Source organism: Durio zibethinus, chromosome 24 (assembly GCF_047325235.1).
Source record: "Durio zibethinus cultivar Kanyao isolate XHJ-2024 chromosome 24, ASM4732523v1, whole genome shotgun sequence".
Lineage (NCBI taxonomy): Eukaryota > Viridiplantae > Streptophyta > Magnoliopsida > Malvales > Malvaceae > Durio > Durio zibethinus.
Window position 1 is genome coordinate 10,022,156 of NC_143185.1, and position 17,766 is coordinate 10,039,921.

At 28.5% G+C, this 17,766-nt stretch overlaps 1 pseudogene; it reads left to right on the forward strand.

The window, feature by feature from the left end:
* The first annotated feature begins 1,463 nt into the window (after positions 1 to 1,463).
* Positions 1,464 to 13,590, forward strand: LOC111316363 (pentatricopeptide repeat-containing protein At3g04130, mitochondrial pseudogene; annotated as a pseudogene).
* Positions 13,591 to 17,766: the final 4,176 nt, after the last annotated feature.

Sequence of the window (17,766 nt, forward strand, 5' to 3'; positions counted from 1 at the left end):
AGACAAAAAGTTTGTTTCATCTATAGCTGAATACTAAAGCTTATAATGCTTATATTTATTGCCAACATACTAAAGAACCTAATGTATCACACCAATAGGACAAGTGTGAAAGATTAAAATTGGGACAAATTAAGTTAGACTTAATTTGATTTTGGTACGACAAAAAATAAAGGAAATAAAAAACAAAAGAAAGAGTTTCCTTTATTTTGTAAATTCGACTAGCTTAGTGTCTATAGCTACATTCTCATGTGATGGTTATATAAGTGATCATTTGACTTGAGATTACTTATGATCTTATATTATGAATGTTATATTTTGACTTTACTTTATTTATGGTTCTAACCAAGAATGCACTAGTCAAGTGTTGTTGGGTATAACATGAGGCATATAAAAGTTCATGAAGTAATCAAGATGGGATTCATCTTCTTGTGTAATCAAAAGAGTATTTCAACTAGTATTGATTGAATTAACTTGAGAAATCTTTAGCCAAAGCGAAATAAGACTTTAGAATTGGTCTCAAACTTATTTGTGAGTTAATGTCAAGGATAAGACTTAACATGGTAAAGAAGATTGAGTAAACACTAAACCATATTCAATATTCAAACTGACATACTATGTGATGAAAGAATACTAATTATACACAAAGACAATTCACGGATAGGTTGTGAAGCCATATTGATTTTTCTTTAGCAATTAAGGGTCATGGCAATAAAGCTAGCATTGATCATACTCTATAAACATAAGGCTGGTTAATTGGAGAATTGGTGATGAAGACAAAAAGTTTGTTTCATCTATAACTGAATACTAAAGCTTATAATGCTTGTATTTATTGCCAACATGCTAAAGAACCTAATGGATCACACACAATAGGACAATTGTGAAAGATTAAAATTAGGACAAATTAAGTTGGACTTAATTTGATTATGATATGAAAAAAATAAAGGAAATAAAAAATAAAAGAAAGAGTTTCCTTTATTTTGTAAATTTGACTAGCATAGAGTTAATTGTGAAAATTTGTACTTCAAGCATTAAATCTAATGTGGCTGAATGCTTTCGCTATAAAGAAAAATCTCAAGCCACCCCTTCTTGTAACAAATGAGTAAAAGTAACTAACCAAGCATCTAAAGATCACTCAAGAAAATACAAAAGGTCTTACAAACACTTACTAGCTATAGTGTGGCTTTAAGTTCTACCAAATCTTAGATAAGGTTCTTTCATAAGAGTTAATGTGGATCACCATTAGAGGCCAAATACTTGGGTAATTTCTTGGCTTGGAATGTATTTGGAAGATCACCAAATTGAACCAAAGGATTTTTAGCATTCAAGATAATAACTTTAACCGAAACTATGCATGCTTGTATATATATATATATATATATATATATTGTTTTTATAATCTTATTGATTGATCTTAGTTTTAAGAAATTAAAATATTTAAGAATTATGCTGCTTTAACTCTAATAATGATACATAACTCCCTTCAAGTTTGCTATGCACAAGAATGGGAAAATGCTGTGAGGATATTTGATGAATTGGAAACTTTTGGATTGGAGAAGAATGTAGATTCAATGAACTTGTTGCTTGACACCCTTAGCAAAAAGAAAAACTTTGAAGAGTGATTGATGATATTTGTAAGTGCACAGAGTCAACACAAGTAATATAATGATACATAAAGTGTCATTCCCACGAGGATTGAAAAATAGAAAACTTAAGCACCAAAATTGTATGCCATTAAACCTATACTTAGAAAAATCAATTAAAAGATATGAAAACTAATCAAATAAAGACCTAAAAACATGCAATACTATGAATCAATGCCAAATTAAACTAAACAAGCTATAAATAACTAAAGACATGCATAACAGAAACCAAAATAACAATATAAGTAAAAACAGAAATCAATATAAAGCTAAATACCGAAATTGAAATTCAATTAACTCTAAATAGCATAAATCAAAAGTAATAATGCAAGAAAATAAGTAATACTAATCAAAAGAACCAAAACAGAAACTTATAAGAATCAAATATGCAATGCCAAATATAAACTCTAATGAACTAACATGCAAACCATGTAAACACAAACCTTAATTAACTATAAATCATGCAAGTAACTCTATTTTAATTAAATAACATGCAATTAAACTAAATTAAACTTAAACATAAATTAAATCAACTCAATATGCAAAACCCGAATAATATAAACCCTAATCAAGTGCAACTCATGCAAACCCTAACTAATAAGTACTAAACTAAATTGAAACAAAATAAATTAAATGAAGTATTGACTAATTATTACCCTAAAAATGAAATCAAAAACAATTGCAATAAAAACAATTGAACCCAAATTGTAATTATATCAATTTAACCCTAAATCATGCAAACCTTAAAAGCATGTGATAATTAAACTTAAATCTAGCCCTAACAATGTAAACTAAATGCTTAAAGATGACTTAAACATGTAATTGGATGAACTCAACATAACCAAACATGAATAGCATTAATTAAACAAGTCTTAAAGATAGAATTGCAAATTATAAAGTTTAAAATGCAAATCGATTGCAGCTAACACTTTTTAAACCAATTTGCATAAAAACTAAGTAAAACATAATAGAAAGAAAGCATTAAACCAAAATTCAATTGAAGTAAACTTAAAATAATGTGCATAAACTTAATTGAAAAATCATAAAACTAAAAGAACAAGAAACTTAAGAATCGAAAGTTTAAATGCTAAAGAAAACTAAAAACAAGAAAGCTATGGATTGGTTTGTCACCCCAACCCTTGTACACCCCTTTTCCTAACACTTAAATCATGTATTTATAGGCCTAAAATTCCCCTAGAGTCTTCGGATGAAAATGGGATTCCAAAAAAACTTCACATAGTTTTGATTAGACTTTGTCTTTTTAATCGCATAATGTTTTTTTAATAAAGACTATTGAAAAAAAAGCTTCTAGATTTTTATATTCCATAACTTATCATGCAACAACTCATATAATACATAAACTTACCAAAAATAGAATCTTTCCAAATCAAGAAAGTATATTTTCGGTCTTACTAAATTTAGCTTTTAAAAAGTTGCTTCAAATCATTCCATCTTTATCTTCATCTTCTCTTCCATACCTTCACTTGATTTCTTTAAAAAAAAATCAAAAATTAGCTTTATCCAAAAAGCTTCCTAAATCCTCATACAAAATGTATTTATAACCTATGCAAAATCCTACTCAAAGCAGAATTAGGAATACTTCACCACTAAGAAAAGAAATCCAACTCAAAATAGGAAAATAAAATAGAATTGCCATCTCATCATGCCATAACATTTTCCTTAAACAATAAGAAAACTCTTTAAATGTCATGTCATCCCATAGTAATCCCATGCATGTGCACCTACACAAGCTACCATGGACTTGGAATCATGTAAAAGTGCAAGTCTACCCTTATTTATTATCGAAATTCCAACTTGAGTTCTTTGCATGAATTTTCATCTTCTTTCTTTAAGATTCATCATCTTCAACTCCATAACACTTGCCAAAGCAAATCTTGAACATTTTTTCTATTCTTGAATTTCAAGATTTTCAAGAAAATCAAGAACTTCCAAGAACATCTCAACTATCCAAAATATAATTAAGAATCATCAAGAAACTTTAAGAATTTTTAAAAATTACCAAAAATCACTCTTTTCTTTAAGAAAACCTACAAAACAAAAAATTCAACCATTTAGGAGTAAAAAGAACTTTATTTTGCTAAGAACTATGCAAAAATCAACCATAAAAGCATTAGAAATAACTTTATAAAATAGAATTATCAAACCCCCAAACTTGAACTTTTACTTGTCCTCAAGCAAAAAGTAAGAAAAATAGAAAATAACGTGCTAGAGGTCATCACACACACTCACAATACTAGATTCTTATGAATCCTCAAAATTGCATGATAAGTATATCTAGAAAGAAAATCAAGAACATAGATCCCACACAAAAATCATCCAAGAATAACCTTACGTTCCAATCTCAAATTTGTATGTGTGTGTGAATAATCCATCTCAAATTAACACAAGTTATTCAATTAATTTTAAGCAAACATGAAATCAAAAATCTCTTCAAAGCATGAACAAATTTCATAAGTTCACTTTTTACATAACCTTTCCACTAATTTAGCCACAAACTTAACCACAGATCAATTGGCCTTTATTAAACTTATAATGTCAGGCTAGGGTTAAGGTATGATAAAAGAAAATTTACTCATAAAACCTAAACATGCATCACTAGGATTTACACTTTTACTGATAAAAGAGCTTCCAAGAAAATTGTAACCCCCCCAAACTTAAATTCTTCTTTCATTTCCAAACAAATGATAGGATCTACACTTCATTGATTTTTATGAAGAACTTTTGCCATTTTCACTTTTCTTTTTTTTCAATTCTATTTTTCTTTCTTTCTTTTGAAAAGCTACTTTTAGCTTTTTATTTTCTTTTTCTTTCACTTTGAAATAGAATTTGAACAAACATTTTCTTTTCAAACTCCAAACTCCACCCTTCCTTCCCAACGTAACATAACTCTCATAATTCTTTTAATTGATCTATATGCACATAGGGTATGGTAAAAAGATAAAGATAATAAATCAAAATGGTGGCCATTTATGTAGGTGAAAATAAAGAAAGGGTATATATAAGGCTAAAAAAGGGTGGCTAGGGATAAATATATATAAAGGTTAGCTTGAAAGACTTAAACGATTCAAAGATGGCCTAAATCATCTCCCTTATTAAGTGTGGTCTATTATTTCACCTTGAGGGATGCTCATGCAAATTCTAAAATAAGTACAATATTTCAAAGATCAAACCAACTCCATAACTACCTAACTTCAACTAAACATACGTACATCTCAAAAATCAAGATTAAGTGCTTAAGGATGAAAAAATATTGCAGTTAAAAAGAAACAAATTCAAGGATTCATCTTATGCTTTCAATATATTCATTCTTTTTTAAAAAGCTATACTTAAAGTCACTCAAAATTAGTATCATTGGATTATAAGAAAATAATAAAGGGAATGATATAATGATTCTAAACATATAAAATTAAGCTCAGAAACAAAAAAATTTGAAAAATTTTTGAAAAATTTGGCACAATTATTCTCTCCCCCAAAGCTTAAATAACACATTGTTCCCAATGGGTGCAAATAAAGCATAAAAGCATGAAAAAAAGAGAAATACTCCCTTAAAACTCCAATGGTCAAATGTAATAGCATGTAATCCACTTAGTCGAATGCATGGAATTCACCATTGTCATAGCACATATAGCTTTCTTGAACCTAATTCCTATGAAAACAAAATAAAGAAACCAAAGCATAATTAGTCCTAAAAGAGAACTAAAAGTAAACAAACTAAAAATATGCAACACTAAAAATTAAAAATCGGGTTGCCTCCTACACAGCACTAGTTATAGTCAAGCTTGACTAATACATACCAAAACTCTTTGATCATACTTACGTTCAGCCAAGACTAAAACATCTTCTTGTTGATCTAAAACTCCTCTGAAATACCTTTTCACTCTATGTCTAGTAACATTGAAAGATTTCCTCAACTTGCGATCCATGATTTCCATGGCTTCATATGGAAATACTTAAGTTACTTCAAAAGGGCCATCCCATCTTGATTTCAATTTACTAGGGAATAAGAAAAACAGAGAATTAAAAAGCAAAACTTGTTGCCCAGGCTCTAAATGCTTTTCCATAATCTTTTTGTCATGCCACCTCTTGGTTTTCTCCTTGAAAATCATGGCATTCTCATAAGCTTGAAGTTGAAACTCGTCTATCTCATTTAATTAAAGCAATCTTTTCTCACTACAACATTTGCATCCAAGTTCAAATTCCTGATTACCCAATATGCCTTATGCTTTAATTCCATAAGGAGATGACAAGATATATGATAAACTAACCGATATGGAGACATACCTACAAGAGTCTTAAATGCATTATGATTTGCCCACAATGAATCATCAAGTCGTAATGACCAATCTTTCCTTGAAGGGTTCATAGTTTTCTCTAAAATTCTTTTAATCTCCTTATTTGATACTTAAGCTTGGCCACTTATTTAAGGATGATATGAAATGGTTATCCTATGCTTCACCCTATACTTGGCTAGTTGAGCTTCAAACATCTTGTTGTAAATATGGGATCCTTTATTGCTAATAATTACTCTTGGTGTGCCAAATCTTGTAAAGATATTTTTCTTAAGGAATCTCAATACCATATTGGCATCATTAGAAGGGAAAGCAGCTATTTTTACCCATTTAGATACATTGTCTACTACCACTATGATGTACAAGTTTCCATATGAATAAATAAAAGGTTTTATAAAATCAATCCCTTATGCATAAAAAAATTTGACTTCCAAGATGTTAGTGAGAGGCATCTCATGTTTTCTTGAGAGATTACCAGTCTTTTGGCACTTATTACACTTTAAAACAAACTCATGAGCATCTTTAAATAAACTTGCCTAATAAAAATCTAATTGTAGCACTTTGGCTATAGCTCTTGCTCCATCATAATGTCCACCATATTCAAATGAGTGACAATGTTAAAAAATATCTTCAACTTCCTCTTTGGGAACACACCTTCTTAAAACATGATCATTACATTACTTAAACAAGAAAAGGGCCATCATATACATAATATTTAATATCACTAAGAAATTTTTTTCTTTGTTGAAAAGTAAAATCAGGAGGACAAACATTACCTACTCTATAATTGACAAAATCAGCATACCATGGCAATGTTTTAGAGAAGAAGGGTTACTTTTTAGGGAAAGATTCATAAATTAACTCACTTTTTAATGCTTCATTCTTTAATCTCGAAAGATTATTAGCCACTTGATTTTTAGTTCCCTTCTTATCTTAACTTCCAAATCAAATTCTTAAAGAAATAAAACTCATCTAATCAATCTTGGCTTAGCATTCTTCATTGCAATGAGGTAGTTTATAGCCGAATGATTAGCATAGACTACTACCTTAGTGCCAAGTAGATAAGATCAAAATTTCTCAAAAGCAAAAGCCACTGCCAATAACTCTTTTTCAATTATAGTATAAGTCAATTGTGCCTCATTTAAAGTCTTGCTAGCATAATAAATAGGATGGAAAATCTTATCTTTTTTTATCTTAAAACATCCCCCATTACATAGTCATTGGCATCACACGTCAACTCAAAACGTAAATTCCAATCAAGACATGCAATAATTGGGGCCAAAACCAATTTTTCTTTTAAAGTAAGAAAATCATTCATACAAGCATCATCAAACTTGAATTTCACATCTTTTTCTAGCAAAATGCATAGTGGCTTAGGGATTTTGAAAAAATCTTTAATGAATCCTTTATAGAAATCAACATGTCCAAGAAAACTCCTTATGCCTCTAAATAAATTTTGAGGTGGAAAATTCTCAGTCACCTCAATCTTAGCCTTATTCACCTATATTCTTTAGGAAGAAACCTTGTGACCTAACACCACACCTTTTTGTACCATAAAATGGAACCTTTCCTAATTAAGCACTAGATTGGCCTTTTCACATCTTTTGAACACCTTCGCAAGATGGGTTAAACATAAATAAAAAAAATCACCAAAAATAAAAAATTTATCCATAAATACCTCTAAGAAGTTTTCCACCATTTCAGAGAAAATAGCCTTCATACACCTTTGAAAAATTGGATAAGGGGCATGTGAATATAGTTTTTTCTTAGTCCTCAAGAATAATGGTGATTTGGTTATAACCAAAATAAATATCTAATAAGTAGTAGAACTCATGACTAGCCAATCTGCCAAGCATTTGATTAATAAAAAAAAAAATGGAAAGTGGTCATTTCTAATTGCTTTGTTAACTTCTTATAATCATACATACTTTCCACCCAGTGACTGTTTTTGTTGGAATGATCTCATCATTTTCATTAGTCACCATAATCATCTTACCTTTCTTTGGCATACATTGAATTAGGCTAACCCAAGAACTATAAAAAATTAAGTAAATAATTCCTGCACAACCATTTAATAATTTCTTTCTTAACAATCCTTTTCGCGATTATGATTATCCTCTAATAGAATCTTGTGCATGCATAAAGATGGGTTTATCCTTTCAGTATCAACTATTGACCAACCCATTACCTTCTTATGTTTTTTTAACACAGCTAACAATTTTCCTTCTTGCATATCATCTAAAGATGCTGAAATTATAATAGCCAAAATAAAAAAATCCCCTAAACAGGCATACCTAAAATGAGAAGACAATGGTTTAAGTTTTAAAGTGGAGGGCTCCTCAATGGATAACTTCAAACCATTAGATGATTTCATCGATTTCAAAACACCAAATTGCATGATTCCTCCTCAAGTACTTCTTTAACTGATTCCACATCACAACATGTTCTAATTCTTCTAAACAATCATCTTCAATCACGTATTTCACCACATTATCTAACTCATCAACCTTTAAGCAATCATCAACCTTAGTAGGGTACTTGATAGTGTTAAACATGTTAAAGGTCACTTCTTGATCTTTCACTCTCATAGATAGTTCTCTTTTTTGCATGTCAATGTGTGCTTTGCTAGTAGCTAAAAATGGTCTTCCCAAATGATTGGAACCTCTTTATGTTTCAAACAATCCAATATCATAAAATCAATTGGGAGGTTAAGTCTACCTACTTTCACAAACACATCTTCAATGATTCTTTTTAGATGCTTGAGTGACCTATCAACAAGTTGAATGGTAATAGAAGTAGGTTTTATGATTTCTCCAAGTCCAAGTCTCCTAAAAACAAACAAATGCATTAAATTAATAATGGCAGCCAAAACACAAAGAGCTTTATCAAAATTAAGGTTGCCAATAGTGCAAGAAATAGTAAAACTCCCTAGCTCTTTATGTTTAAGTGGTTAACTTCTCCACAAGATGGTGTAGCATTCCTCAATGAGTGCAATGCTATCACAATCCTTCAACCTTTTTTTCTTTGGGAGAATATCTTTCATGAACTTTGCATAGGTTGGTATCAGCAAATGGAATTCTGATTTAGAGACTTTTGAAGACTTTCCTAAACTTTTCAAACTGTTTATCTTTTTTTCGGCTCTGAAACCTTTGAGGGAAATGGATTGTTGACCAAAAAGCCTTAGGCTTTGGCTTAAGGAAAGCTTCTACTTGGTCTTGTTTAGCTAATGGTGTTTTGGCTTCCTCATAGTTATTCATGGCCATCTCTTCAATAAGATCATATGTTTCATTAATGGCATTACCCATTAAAGCCCCACTACCAGTAGCATTAATGGTAGTCTCGCTTGTCCTCTTAAACCATTATAAGAAATTTAAACTTGAAACCATATAGGTAAACCATGGTAATAGGCACTTTCTTAACAATTCCTTGTATCTCTCCCTAAGCATCAAAAAAAGATTCAACCTCTATTTGCTGAAAAGAAATGATGTCATTATACATTTTGGCTATCTTTGATGGAAGGAAAAAACAAGCTAAAAAATTTTAAACAAAGCCATCCCATGTTGTAATAGAACCAAGAGGTAAAGACACAAGCCAACTCTTTACTTTATTCTTAAAAGAAAACAAAAAAAGTCTTAGTCCAATGGCATCATCATTAACACTATTTTACTTAAATGTATCACAAATCTCAAGAAAATTAAAAAAATGCAAGTTAGGGTCATTATTAGCTAACTCACTAAACTGAATAAAATTTTGAATCATGTTGATAATAGATGGTTTCAATTCAAAATTATTAGCTTGAATGGCAAGCCTATTAATACTAGGTTGAAAACCATCTAGCTAAGGGATAGTATAATCCCTAAGTGTTCTTTGATTATCTTGTTGCTCAGCATTGATTAAGAAGATACTTACCTTTTACCCATTTATCTTTTTAATTATTTTCTCAATTTCTTTGTCTAAGGGTACTATATTGCCACTCATAATTCTTGGCATACAAAACAAGACTAACCAAAACAAATAAAAGTAAGAAAATAAAAATCTAAGCTACAAGTAAAGAGATTAGTATTTATGTTGTGATTTCCACTCAATCCCCAACAATCGCACCAAAAAATTGATTGATGATATCTGTAAGCACGAGTCAGCACAAGTGATATAATGATAAGTAAAGTATCGTTCCCACAAGGATTTAAAAATAAGAAACTCAAGCACCAAAATTTTATGCTTTTAAACCTATACTTAGAAACATCAATTAAAATTTATGAAAACTAATCAAATAAAAACCTAAAAACATGTAATACTATGAATCAATACCAAACTCAACTAAACAATCTATAAATAACTAAAAACATGCAAAACAGAAACTTATAACAACATAAGCAAAACCAGAAATCAATGTAAAGATAAATAGCCAAATTGAAATTCAATTAACTTTAAATAGCATATACCAAAAGTAATAATGCAAGAAAACAAGCAATACTAATCAAAAGAACCAAAACAAAAAATTATAAGAATCAAATATGCAATGCCAATATAAACCCCAATGAACTAACATGTAAACCATGTAAACACAAACCTTAATTAACTATTAATCATGCAAGTAACTTTATTTTAATTAAATAACATGCAATTTAACCAAATTAAACTTAAACATAAATTAAATCAACTCAATATGCAAAACTCAAATGATATAAACCCTAATCTAATGCAATTCATGCAAACTTTAATCAATAAAAACTAAACCAAATTAAAACAAGATTAATTAAAAAAGTATTAACTAATTAATTATTACCCTTAAAATGAAATAAAAAAATAATTGCAATAACAACAACCAAACCCAAATTGTAATTATATAAATTTTACCTTATATCATGTAAACCCCATAAGCATGTGATAATTAAACTTAAATCTAACCCTAACAATGTAAACCGAATGCTTAAAGATGACTTAAACATGTAATTGGATGAACTCAACAAAATCGAACTTGATCATCATGAATTAAACAAGACTTAAAGATAGAACTGCAAATTATAAAAATTAAAATTCAAACCAATTGCATCTAGCACTTTTTAAACCAATTTGTATAAAAACTAAGTAAAATAGAATAGAAAGAAAGCTTTAAACCAATATTCAATTAAAGTAAACTTAAAATAATGTGCATAAACTAAATTGAAACCACATAAAACTAAAGGAACAAAAAATTTAAGAACTAAAAGTTTAAATGCTAAAGAAACTAAAAACAAGAAAGCTATGGATTGGTCTATCACCCCCAACCCTTGTACACCATTTTCCTAAGACTTAAATCAAGTATTTATAGGCCTAAAAGTCCCCTTGAGTGTTCGGCTGAAAATGGGATTCCAAGAAGACTTCATATAGTTTTAGTTGGACTTGATTTCTTTAATCCCATAATGTTTTTTTCAATAAAGACTCTTAAAAAAAAGCTTTTAGATCTTTTTATACCATAATTTATCATGTAGCAACTTATGCCATTCATAAACTTACCTAAAATAGAATCTTGCCAAATCAAGAAAGTGTATTTTTGACTTCACTAAATTTAGCTTTCAAAAAGTTACTTCAAATCATTCCATCTTGATCTTTATCTTCTCTTCCATACCTTGACTTGATTTTTTGAAAAAAATCAAAAATTAACTTTATCCAAAATCCTTCCTACATGCTCATGCAAAGTGCATTTATAACCTATGCAAAATCCTACTTTAAGTAGAATTAGGAATACTTCACCATTAAGAGAAGAAATCCAACTTTAAATAGGAAAACAAAATAGAATTGCCACTTTATCATGCCACATCATTTTTCTACAACAATAAGAAAACTATTTAAATGCCATGTCATCTTATAGTAATCCTATGCATGTGCACCTACAAAAGTTACCATGGACTTACAACCATGTGAAAGTACAATTCTATCCTTATTCATTGCTAAAATTCCAATTTGAGTTCTTTACATGAATTTTCATCATCTTTCTTCAAGATTCATCATCTTCCTTCAAGATTCATCATCTTCCTTCAAGATTCATCATCTTCCTTCAAGATTTATCATCTTCAACTCTATAACACTTGCCAAAACCAATCTTGAACATTTTTTCCATTTTTGAATTTCAAGATTTTCAAGAAAATCAAGAACTTTTAAAAACATTTCAACTATCCAAAATATGATCAAGAATCATCCAAGAATCATCAAAAACTTCAAGAATCTTCAAGAATTACTAAGGATCATTCTTCTTTTAAAAAAACCTACAAAATAGAAAATTCAACCATTCAAAAGAAAAAAAAAACTTTATTTTGCTAGAAACTAAGTAAAAATCAACCATAAAAGTACTAGAAATAACTTTATAAGATAAAGTTATCAAAAAGGCCTGTGAAATTTTCTTGTTGCTCAAATCACACATTGCACCTGATGCTCACACATTTAATATTTTTATGGACAATTCAAAAAATAAGGAGACATGGTTGTCACCCTTCTGTCATTAACTACTCAACTATCCTCTGGTTCTAGTGTTGCCATTATAACTTTCCAAAAGTATATGAACTCCTTGATGAAATGGTGGTCTAAGCTTATCTTCCTGATGTTATTACTTACACCACTATCATATGGCCACTATCAAAGGCAGAGAAGTTTTAAGAAAGCTTTGCAAATTACTTTGTGAATAAAAACTGTTGAATGTAAACCTGATACACTTTCTTACAACTGCTTGATCCAGAGATTGGGCGAGCGAGCCAAGTGAAAGATGCTACTGAAATTTTTGAGGTAGAGATGCCAAATAATGGTGTTGCCCTTAATACATTGATATATTATTGCATGATTATTATGCTTTGCCATCACGCTTAACAATAGAGGCCATAACTCTCCTTCTGGATATGGAGAATTTTAAATTTTGCAAGCCCAAAGTTCAGACATATTATCCATTACTGAAGTCATGCTTTAAAACTAGGAAAATAGGTAGTTTGTTTAACAAATTATTGAATGATATGGTTAATAAACATCAACCTAGTCTTGATAATTCAACCTACTTATTATTGATTCATGAACTTTGTAGAGCAAACAGAAGTGAATAGGCTTATAACTTGTTTAAAGAAATGACTAGGAAAGATATAACACCAAAATGTTGGACATGCCATTTATTTTTAAATGATGTCAAAGAGAAGAATATGTATGATGCAACTGAGAAAATTGAAGGTTTCATGAAGAAATTATGAACTTGGCTAGGTGAGCATTTCATTGAAAGATTTTTTTTTTAGTTTTTTTTTTTTTTTTGGTATTTTTGAGTAAATGTTGTTTTTTAGAATTTTTTGAGTTTTGAGGGAAAAGTTAAAAATTAGGAATTTTGGGAGTAAATGAGATGCCTTTAGGTAATTTTCTTATTTCATTTTGAAGTGGCATTAGTTTTGTGCTTTTCTACTATAATTTTAATGGAGAAATATTGTTATTGCATTTTTGGTTGGATATATCTTTCATGTAAAATAAAAAAATGACAACAAATTATTCTCTTGGTTGTTAATTTTAGTTTATTTACTCTATACGTTAGAGTTTCCATGATGGAATAGGAGATAGTGAAGTAGTAGTTGCTAACTCATTAGCAATGATGGATCATACATCAACAGCTTACAATTCAACTGGTTCTAGTGTTTACCCCTCTGAGGCCACAAAGATTCTATTGTTTTTGGTGTACCAACAAATGAAGCATATGTTGCACCTAGTAGTAACCTTAATTATGCTAGCTAAGAGGGTCAATTCAGTGCAATGTATGACAATAAGCCAGTTGGTGGATCAATCGATAATAGTGCTACTATAGCTAGAAACACAACAATAGATGCATCTAAAGTTACCAGTTATAATTTTTTTTTAAATGGCAATGTTGTCAATGAAACAGGGAACGCCATAACAATTGAGAAATGAAAATGTTTTTGATAATATCGGTCAAGCTTTTTCTACACTAGAGTTTGTGGATGGTTTCGATATGTTTTTCTCTAGATTGTTTGTAACATGCATCTGTTATGAACAGGGAACTTTTTCTTGATTTCAATTTGTGTTGAAGGTTGCATTATGTAATATGATTTGCAAACTTGCTCAACAATAAGAATTGAGAAGAAGAATTTTGGTTACAAAATAAAGTTTAGCTGCCTGCATTATTCTAAACTAAATAAAACTCTTTTTTTCTTTTTTAGGCTGTGTTCATATTATGTAAAAAAAAAAAAGCAAAGTGGGCTTATCAAGTGATTTTATAAAAGCATTTTCATTGTTCTACTATTTTACACCAATAACTAACCACCCTAAAGATATGCCATAATAGTTAAAAGCTTTGATAGTTAAGCATAAATAGCCTTTATCCACTGGTAATTTGCCTTGAAGCTTTTTTCCTGATCAAAATGATAAAGGTGGTAGTTCTTTAGACCTCTACACCTTAGTTTTATAAGTATCATTTTCCTTATTCAACATTATTGTTATTATTGGTAATTAAATTTAGAAAATGTGAAACTTATTTGCGTTTTTTGTTTTGATTTTTGACTTACAGTGCCATTTATGTCTAGTGAAAAGGATCTGTTGTAGAGTATTGTGAGAGCTAATTCTTTGAATTTTAATGCTTAGACTACATTGATTGAGGAGACAAAAAAGGTTACAAAGGTATGTGAGCATGAACATATGTTGGAAAAGGATAAGTAAACTCTATGGGCTTTTACCTATTGGAAAATTTTTCAAAAAATTGATCTCATTGATCTGTTTGGACATCTTATCTTCGTTGGTTACATTAGAGGTTGTAATAATTTTTTTTTCTTACAAGAGCTTTTATATTGAACTATAGGGATAACCTAGGTATCAAAATCTTCTCTTATATTTCAACTTCTGTTTGATTCTTTCCTTTGCTCTATTATATTTTCTTTGCCTATTTGCACCTGTTTATAGAATGCTTTACAAGGATTTTATTTAGGTCAACAAAGGTTTTATCAAATACTATCTATAAACTAATAATGACTTTGGATTGCTAATAGGAAGGTGACAAGGTCACCTTGAATGTGTACGACTTGAGCCAAGGATTAGCTCGATAATTGAAGATGGAACAGTTTACCTAAACACTCTCTTTTTTGTACTTAACTCAATTACTTTCATTGGGTTTTTTGAGCTTCCATTGACCATCAATGAGTTTCCATTTCAATAGAATACAAAAAATTATTATAACAAATGTTGTGAAGTTGGGTTTCACGCATTAGCTTAATAATTAAACTTTAGTGATAACTTTAAATTTTTTTTGTCTTTTAAATTTATTAAAGTCTTTTTTAAGAAAACAAAGCAAAACAACAAAAAATTTGTTCAATGGAAGATAAATTACATAAGACCATTCAATTCAAATGGAAAATTATCATCATCTGCTTGTAATCTAAAATCAAAAGAAAAATTAAAAAAAAAAACTTAAATTTTATAACACTCGAGATGTTACAAAAGTTACACAAAATCAAACCAAAAACATATATTATACAAGCAAATAACCTCAAACGAAACAAATATTTTTTATAATGTAACATAATTCTACTTTAAAAAATTATTTAATACACTGACAATGAAATTTTTTAACTCCACAACGAAATTAAGATGGTGACACATGTCTTATTTTTTTAAAATAAATTTTTTATTTTTTAAATATACATTAAAAAAATATGTATAATCATCTTAATCCTGTTTATAAAGTTAAAAATTTTCAATGTCAATGTACTTCATAATTTTTCTTCTACGTTAACAAAAAATTATTAATAACTTTTTATCATAAACAAATTACTAATTTTTATGCAATGTAACGTAATTATATAGTAACAAATGATTTTTAATTCACTTATTTTTTATTTTTATATAATTTAATTATAATATTTTTAGATATGATATATTTGCATTGCACAAGTACAGGAAAAATATAACTTTAAATAGTTTATTTAAATCAATTTATTTGAATAATCCATTCAAATATAATTTAATTTGATTTTAAAAATTCATAAATTAAATTTGAATGTTGACTCACATTTGAATAATTTAAAAATCAAATCTATATAATTAAAAATTAAAATTATCTAAAATCAAAATGATTTAATCTTAAATTAATTTAAATTCAAATTAGTTGGAATTGCAAATAATTTCAACTCAAATTTATTTTAACTCAAAATGATTTTTATTCGAAATAATTGGAATCCCTCTTAACTTAAAACGACTCCATCCAAAATAACTTAATCCAAACTTGCTCAGCCACAGTCAATTGTCACCCCTAAGCAACCAGTCATCAATTTTCCACCCCCCCACGGAGGAAAGAAAAACTTAACCATAGTTATTAGTTGGTTAGACATTGTAATCAGCTGTGGTGTAAGTTAGGGTTTGTGGAGCACTATAAATAAGTGTAGTGACCGATTCGATGAGGCGATCTAAGCAGCCGCTGCCAAACATTATCTTCTCAGTTCTAAACACCTGATAGATATTGTAATCAGGATCCCGCTCCTTGGCTGTTTATAATCTTCTTTCTTAGTATGTGCTTTTTTCAAAATGACTTCACTCTTTAATCTGAAGTACCATTGTTTATCTGAACTTGCTTCTGTGATTTGGAAATGATTTGGCATCTGCTCTCGATGATTGAACTTCATCTACAAGTTTCAGCCTTGTCTGAATGTCGATGATGGAAACTAATTTTGTTCTGAGAGGGCAATTTTCTTTATGCATCTTTTACGTTTTTAATCCAGCGTTTCGTATCGCTTTCAGCGATGTTGTAGTGGGAAAAAAAATCTATTGTTAAAATCAAATACAAAATAACCATTAAATATATTCACTATATAGTATATTTTTTAAAATAAATTTGATATTTTCAAATTTCTTAACAATTAATAGAAATATTCTTATATCAAAAGAAGAATGTTTTTAAAATGTCAATAATAATATATTTACTAATATTTAGAAGAAGTGATGAACAACATAATACATAATTATTTATGAAATTATTTATTTAATTAATTTAGTATAAAAATAATAACTTTTGTTCATTTGTTAAATTGCACTTGAACAAGTGATTCAATCCTGTGTATGTATTTTTTGTTTAACAACTAGAATGTTACCTCTGCTTCACGATTTTTTAATTTTTATGAAAAATAAATTAAAAATTTTATCTGTTTTAGTTTTTAATTTTTTTTAGATTAAAAAAAGGGTATGAAAATCTTATATTTTGAGTTTTTTATATGGTTGTTGTTAATTATTTTGTAATTTATAAAAAAATCTCAAATATAATATTTTTAGTATTTTAATTTTATATTTTTTGTTTTTAAAAGACATTTTTAAAAATATTTAAATTTTAGATATGATAAATTTTAAAGAATTTTTATTATTTTTGGGAGATTTTTTAGTTGATTTTCATGTAAGTTATTTTTTCAATTGATTATTTTTAGTTGCAAAACTTTTTATCTTAATAAGTGATTAAATTTTAATAAGTTGGTTCGTTTTAAGAATTTGGAGGTTAATTTTTTTCTTTGATAAATTAGATATATTTTTATGAATTTTTTTATTATTTAAGTTTTTTTTTTTTACAAAAAGCATTTGAGGGTATTATAATTATCAACAACACATCATCATTTCTTTACTCAACTCCTATTATGTTTTTTTTTTAATTATAATTATAATTAAGCAAATAATTTTTTTGAAAACTTTTTTGTTTAAAAAATTTTTACATGGTAAATAAAGAGTTTTTAACATACTAACTGTAAAAAAATATTTTTAAAAAATTAAAAACAATAAAAAAAAATAACACATAGCAAGTTGCCACATATCAATATATCCTTTAGGGA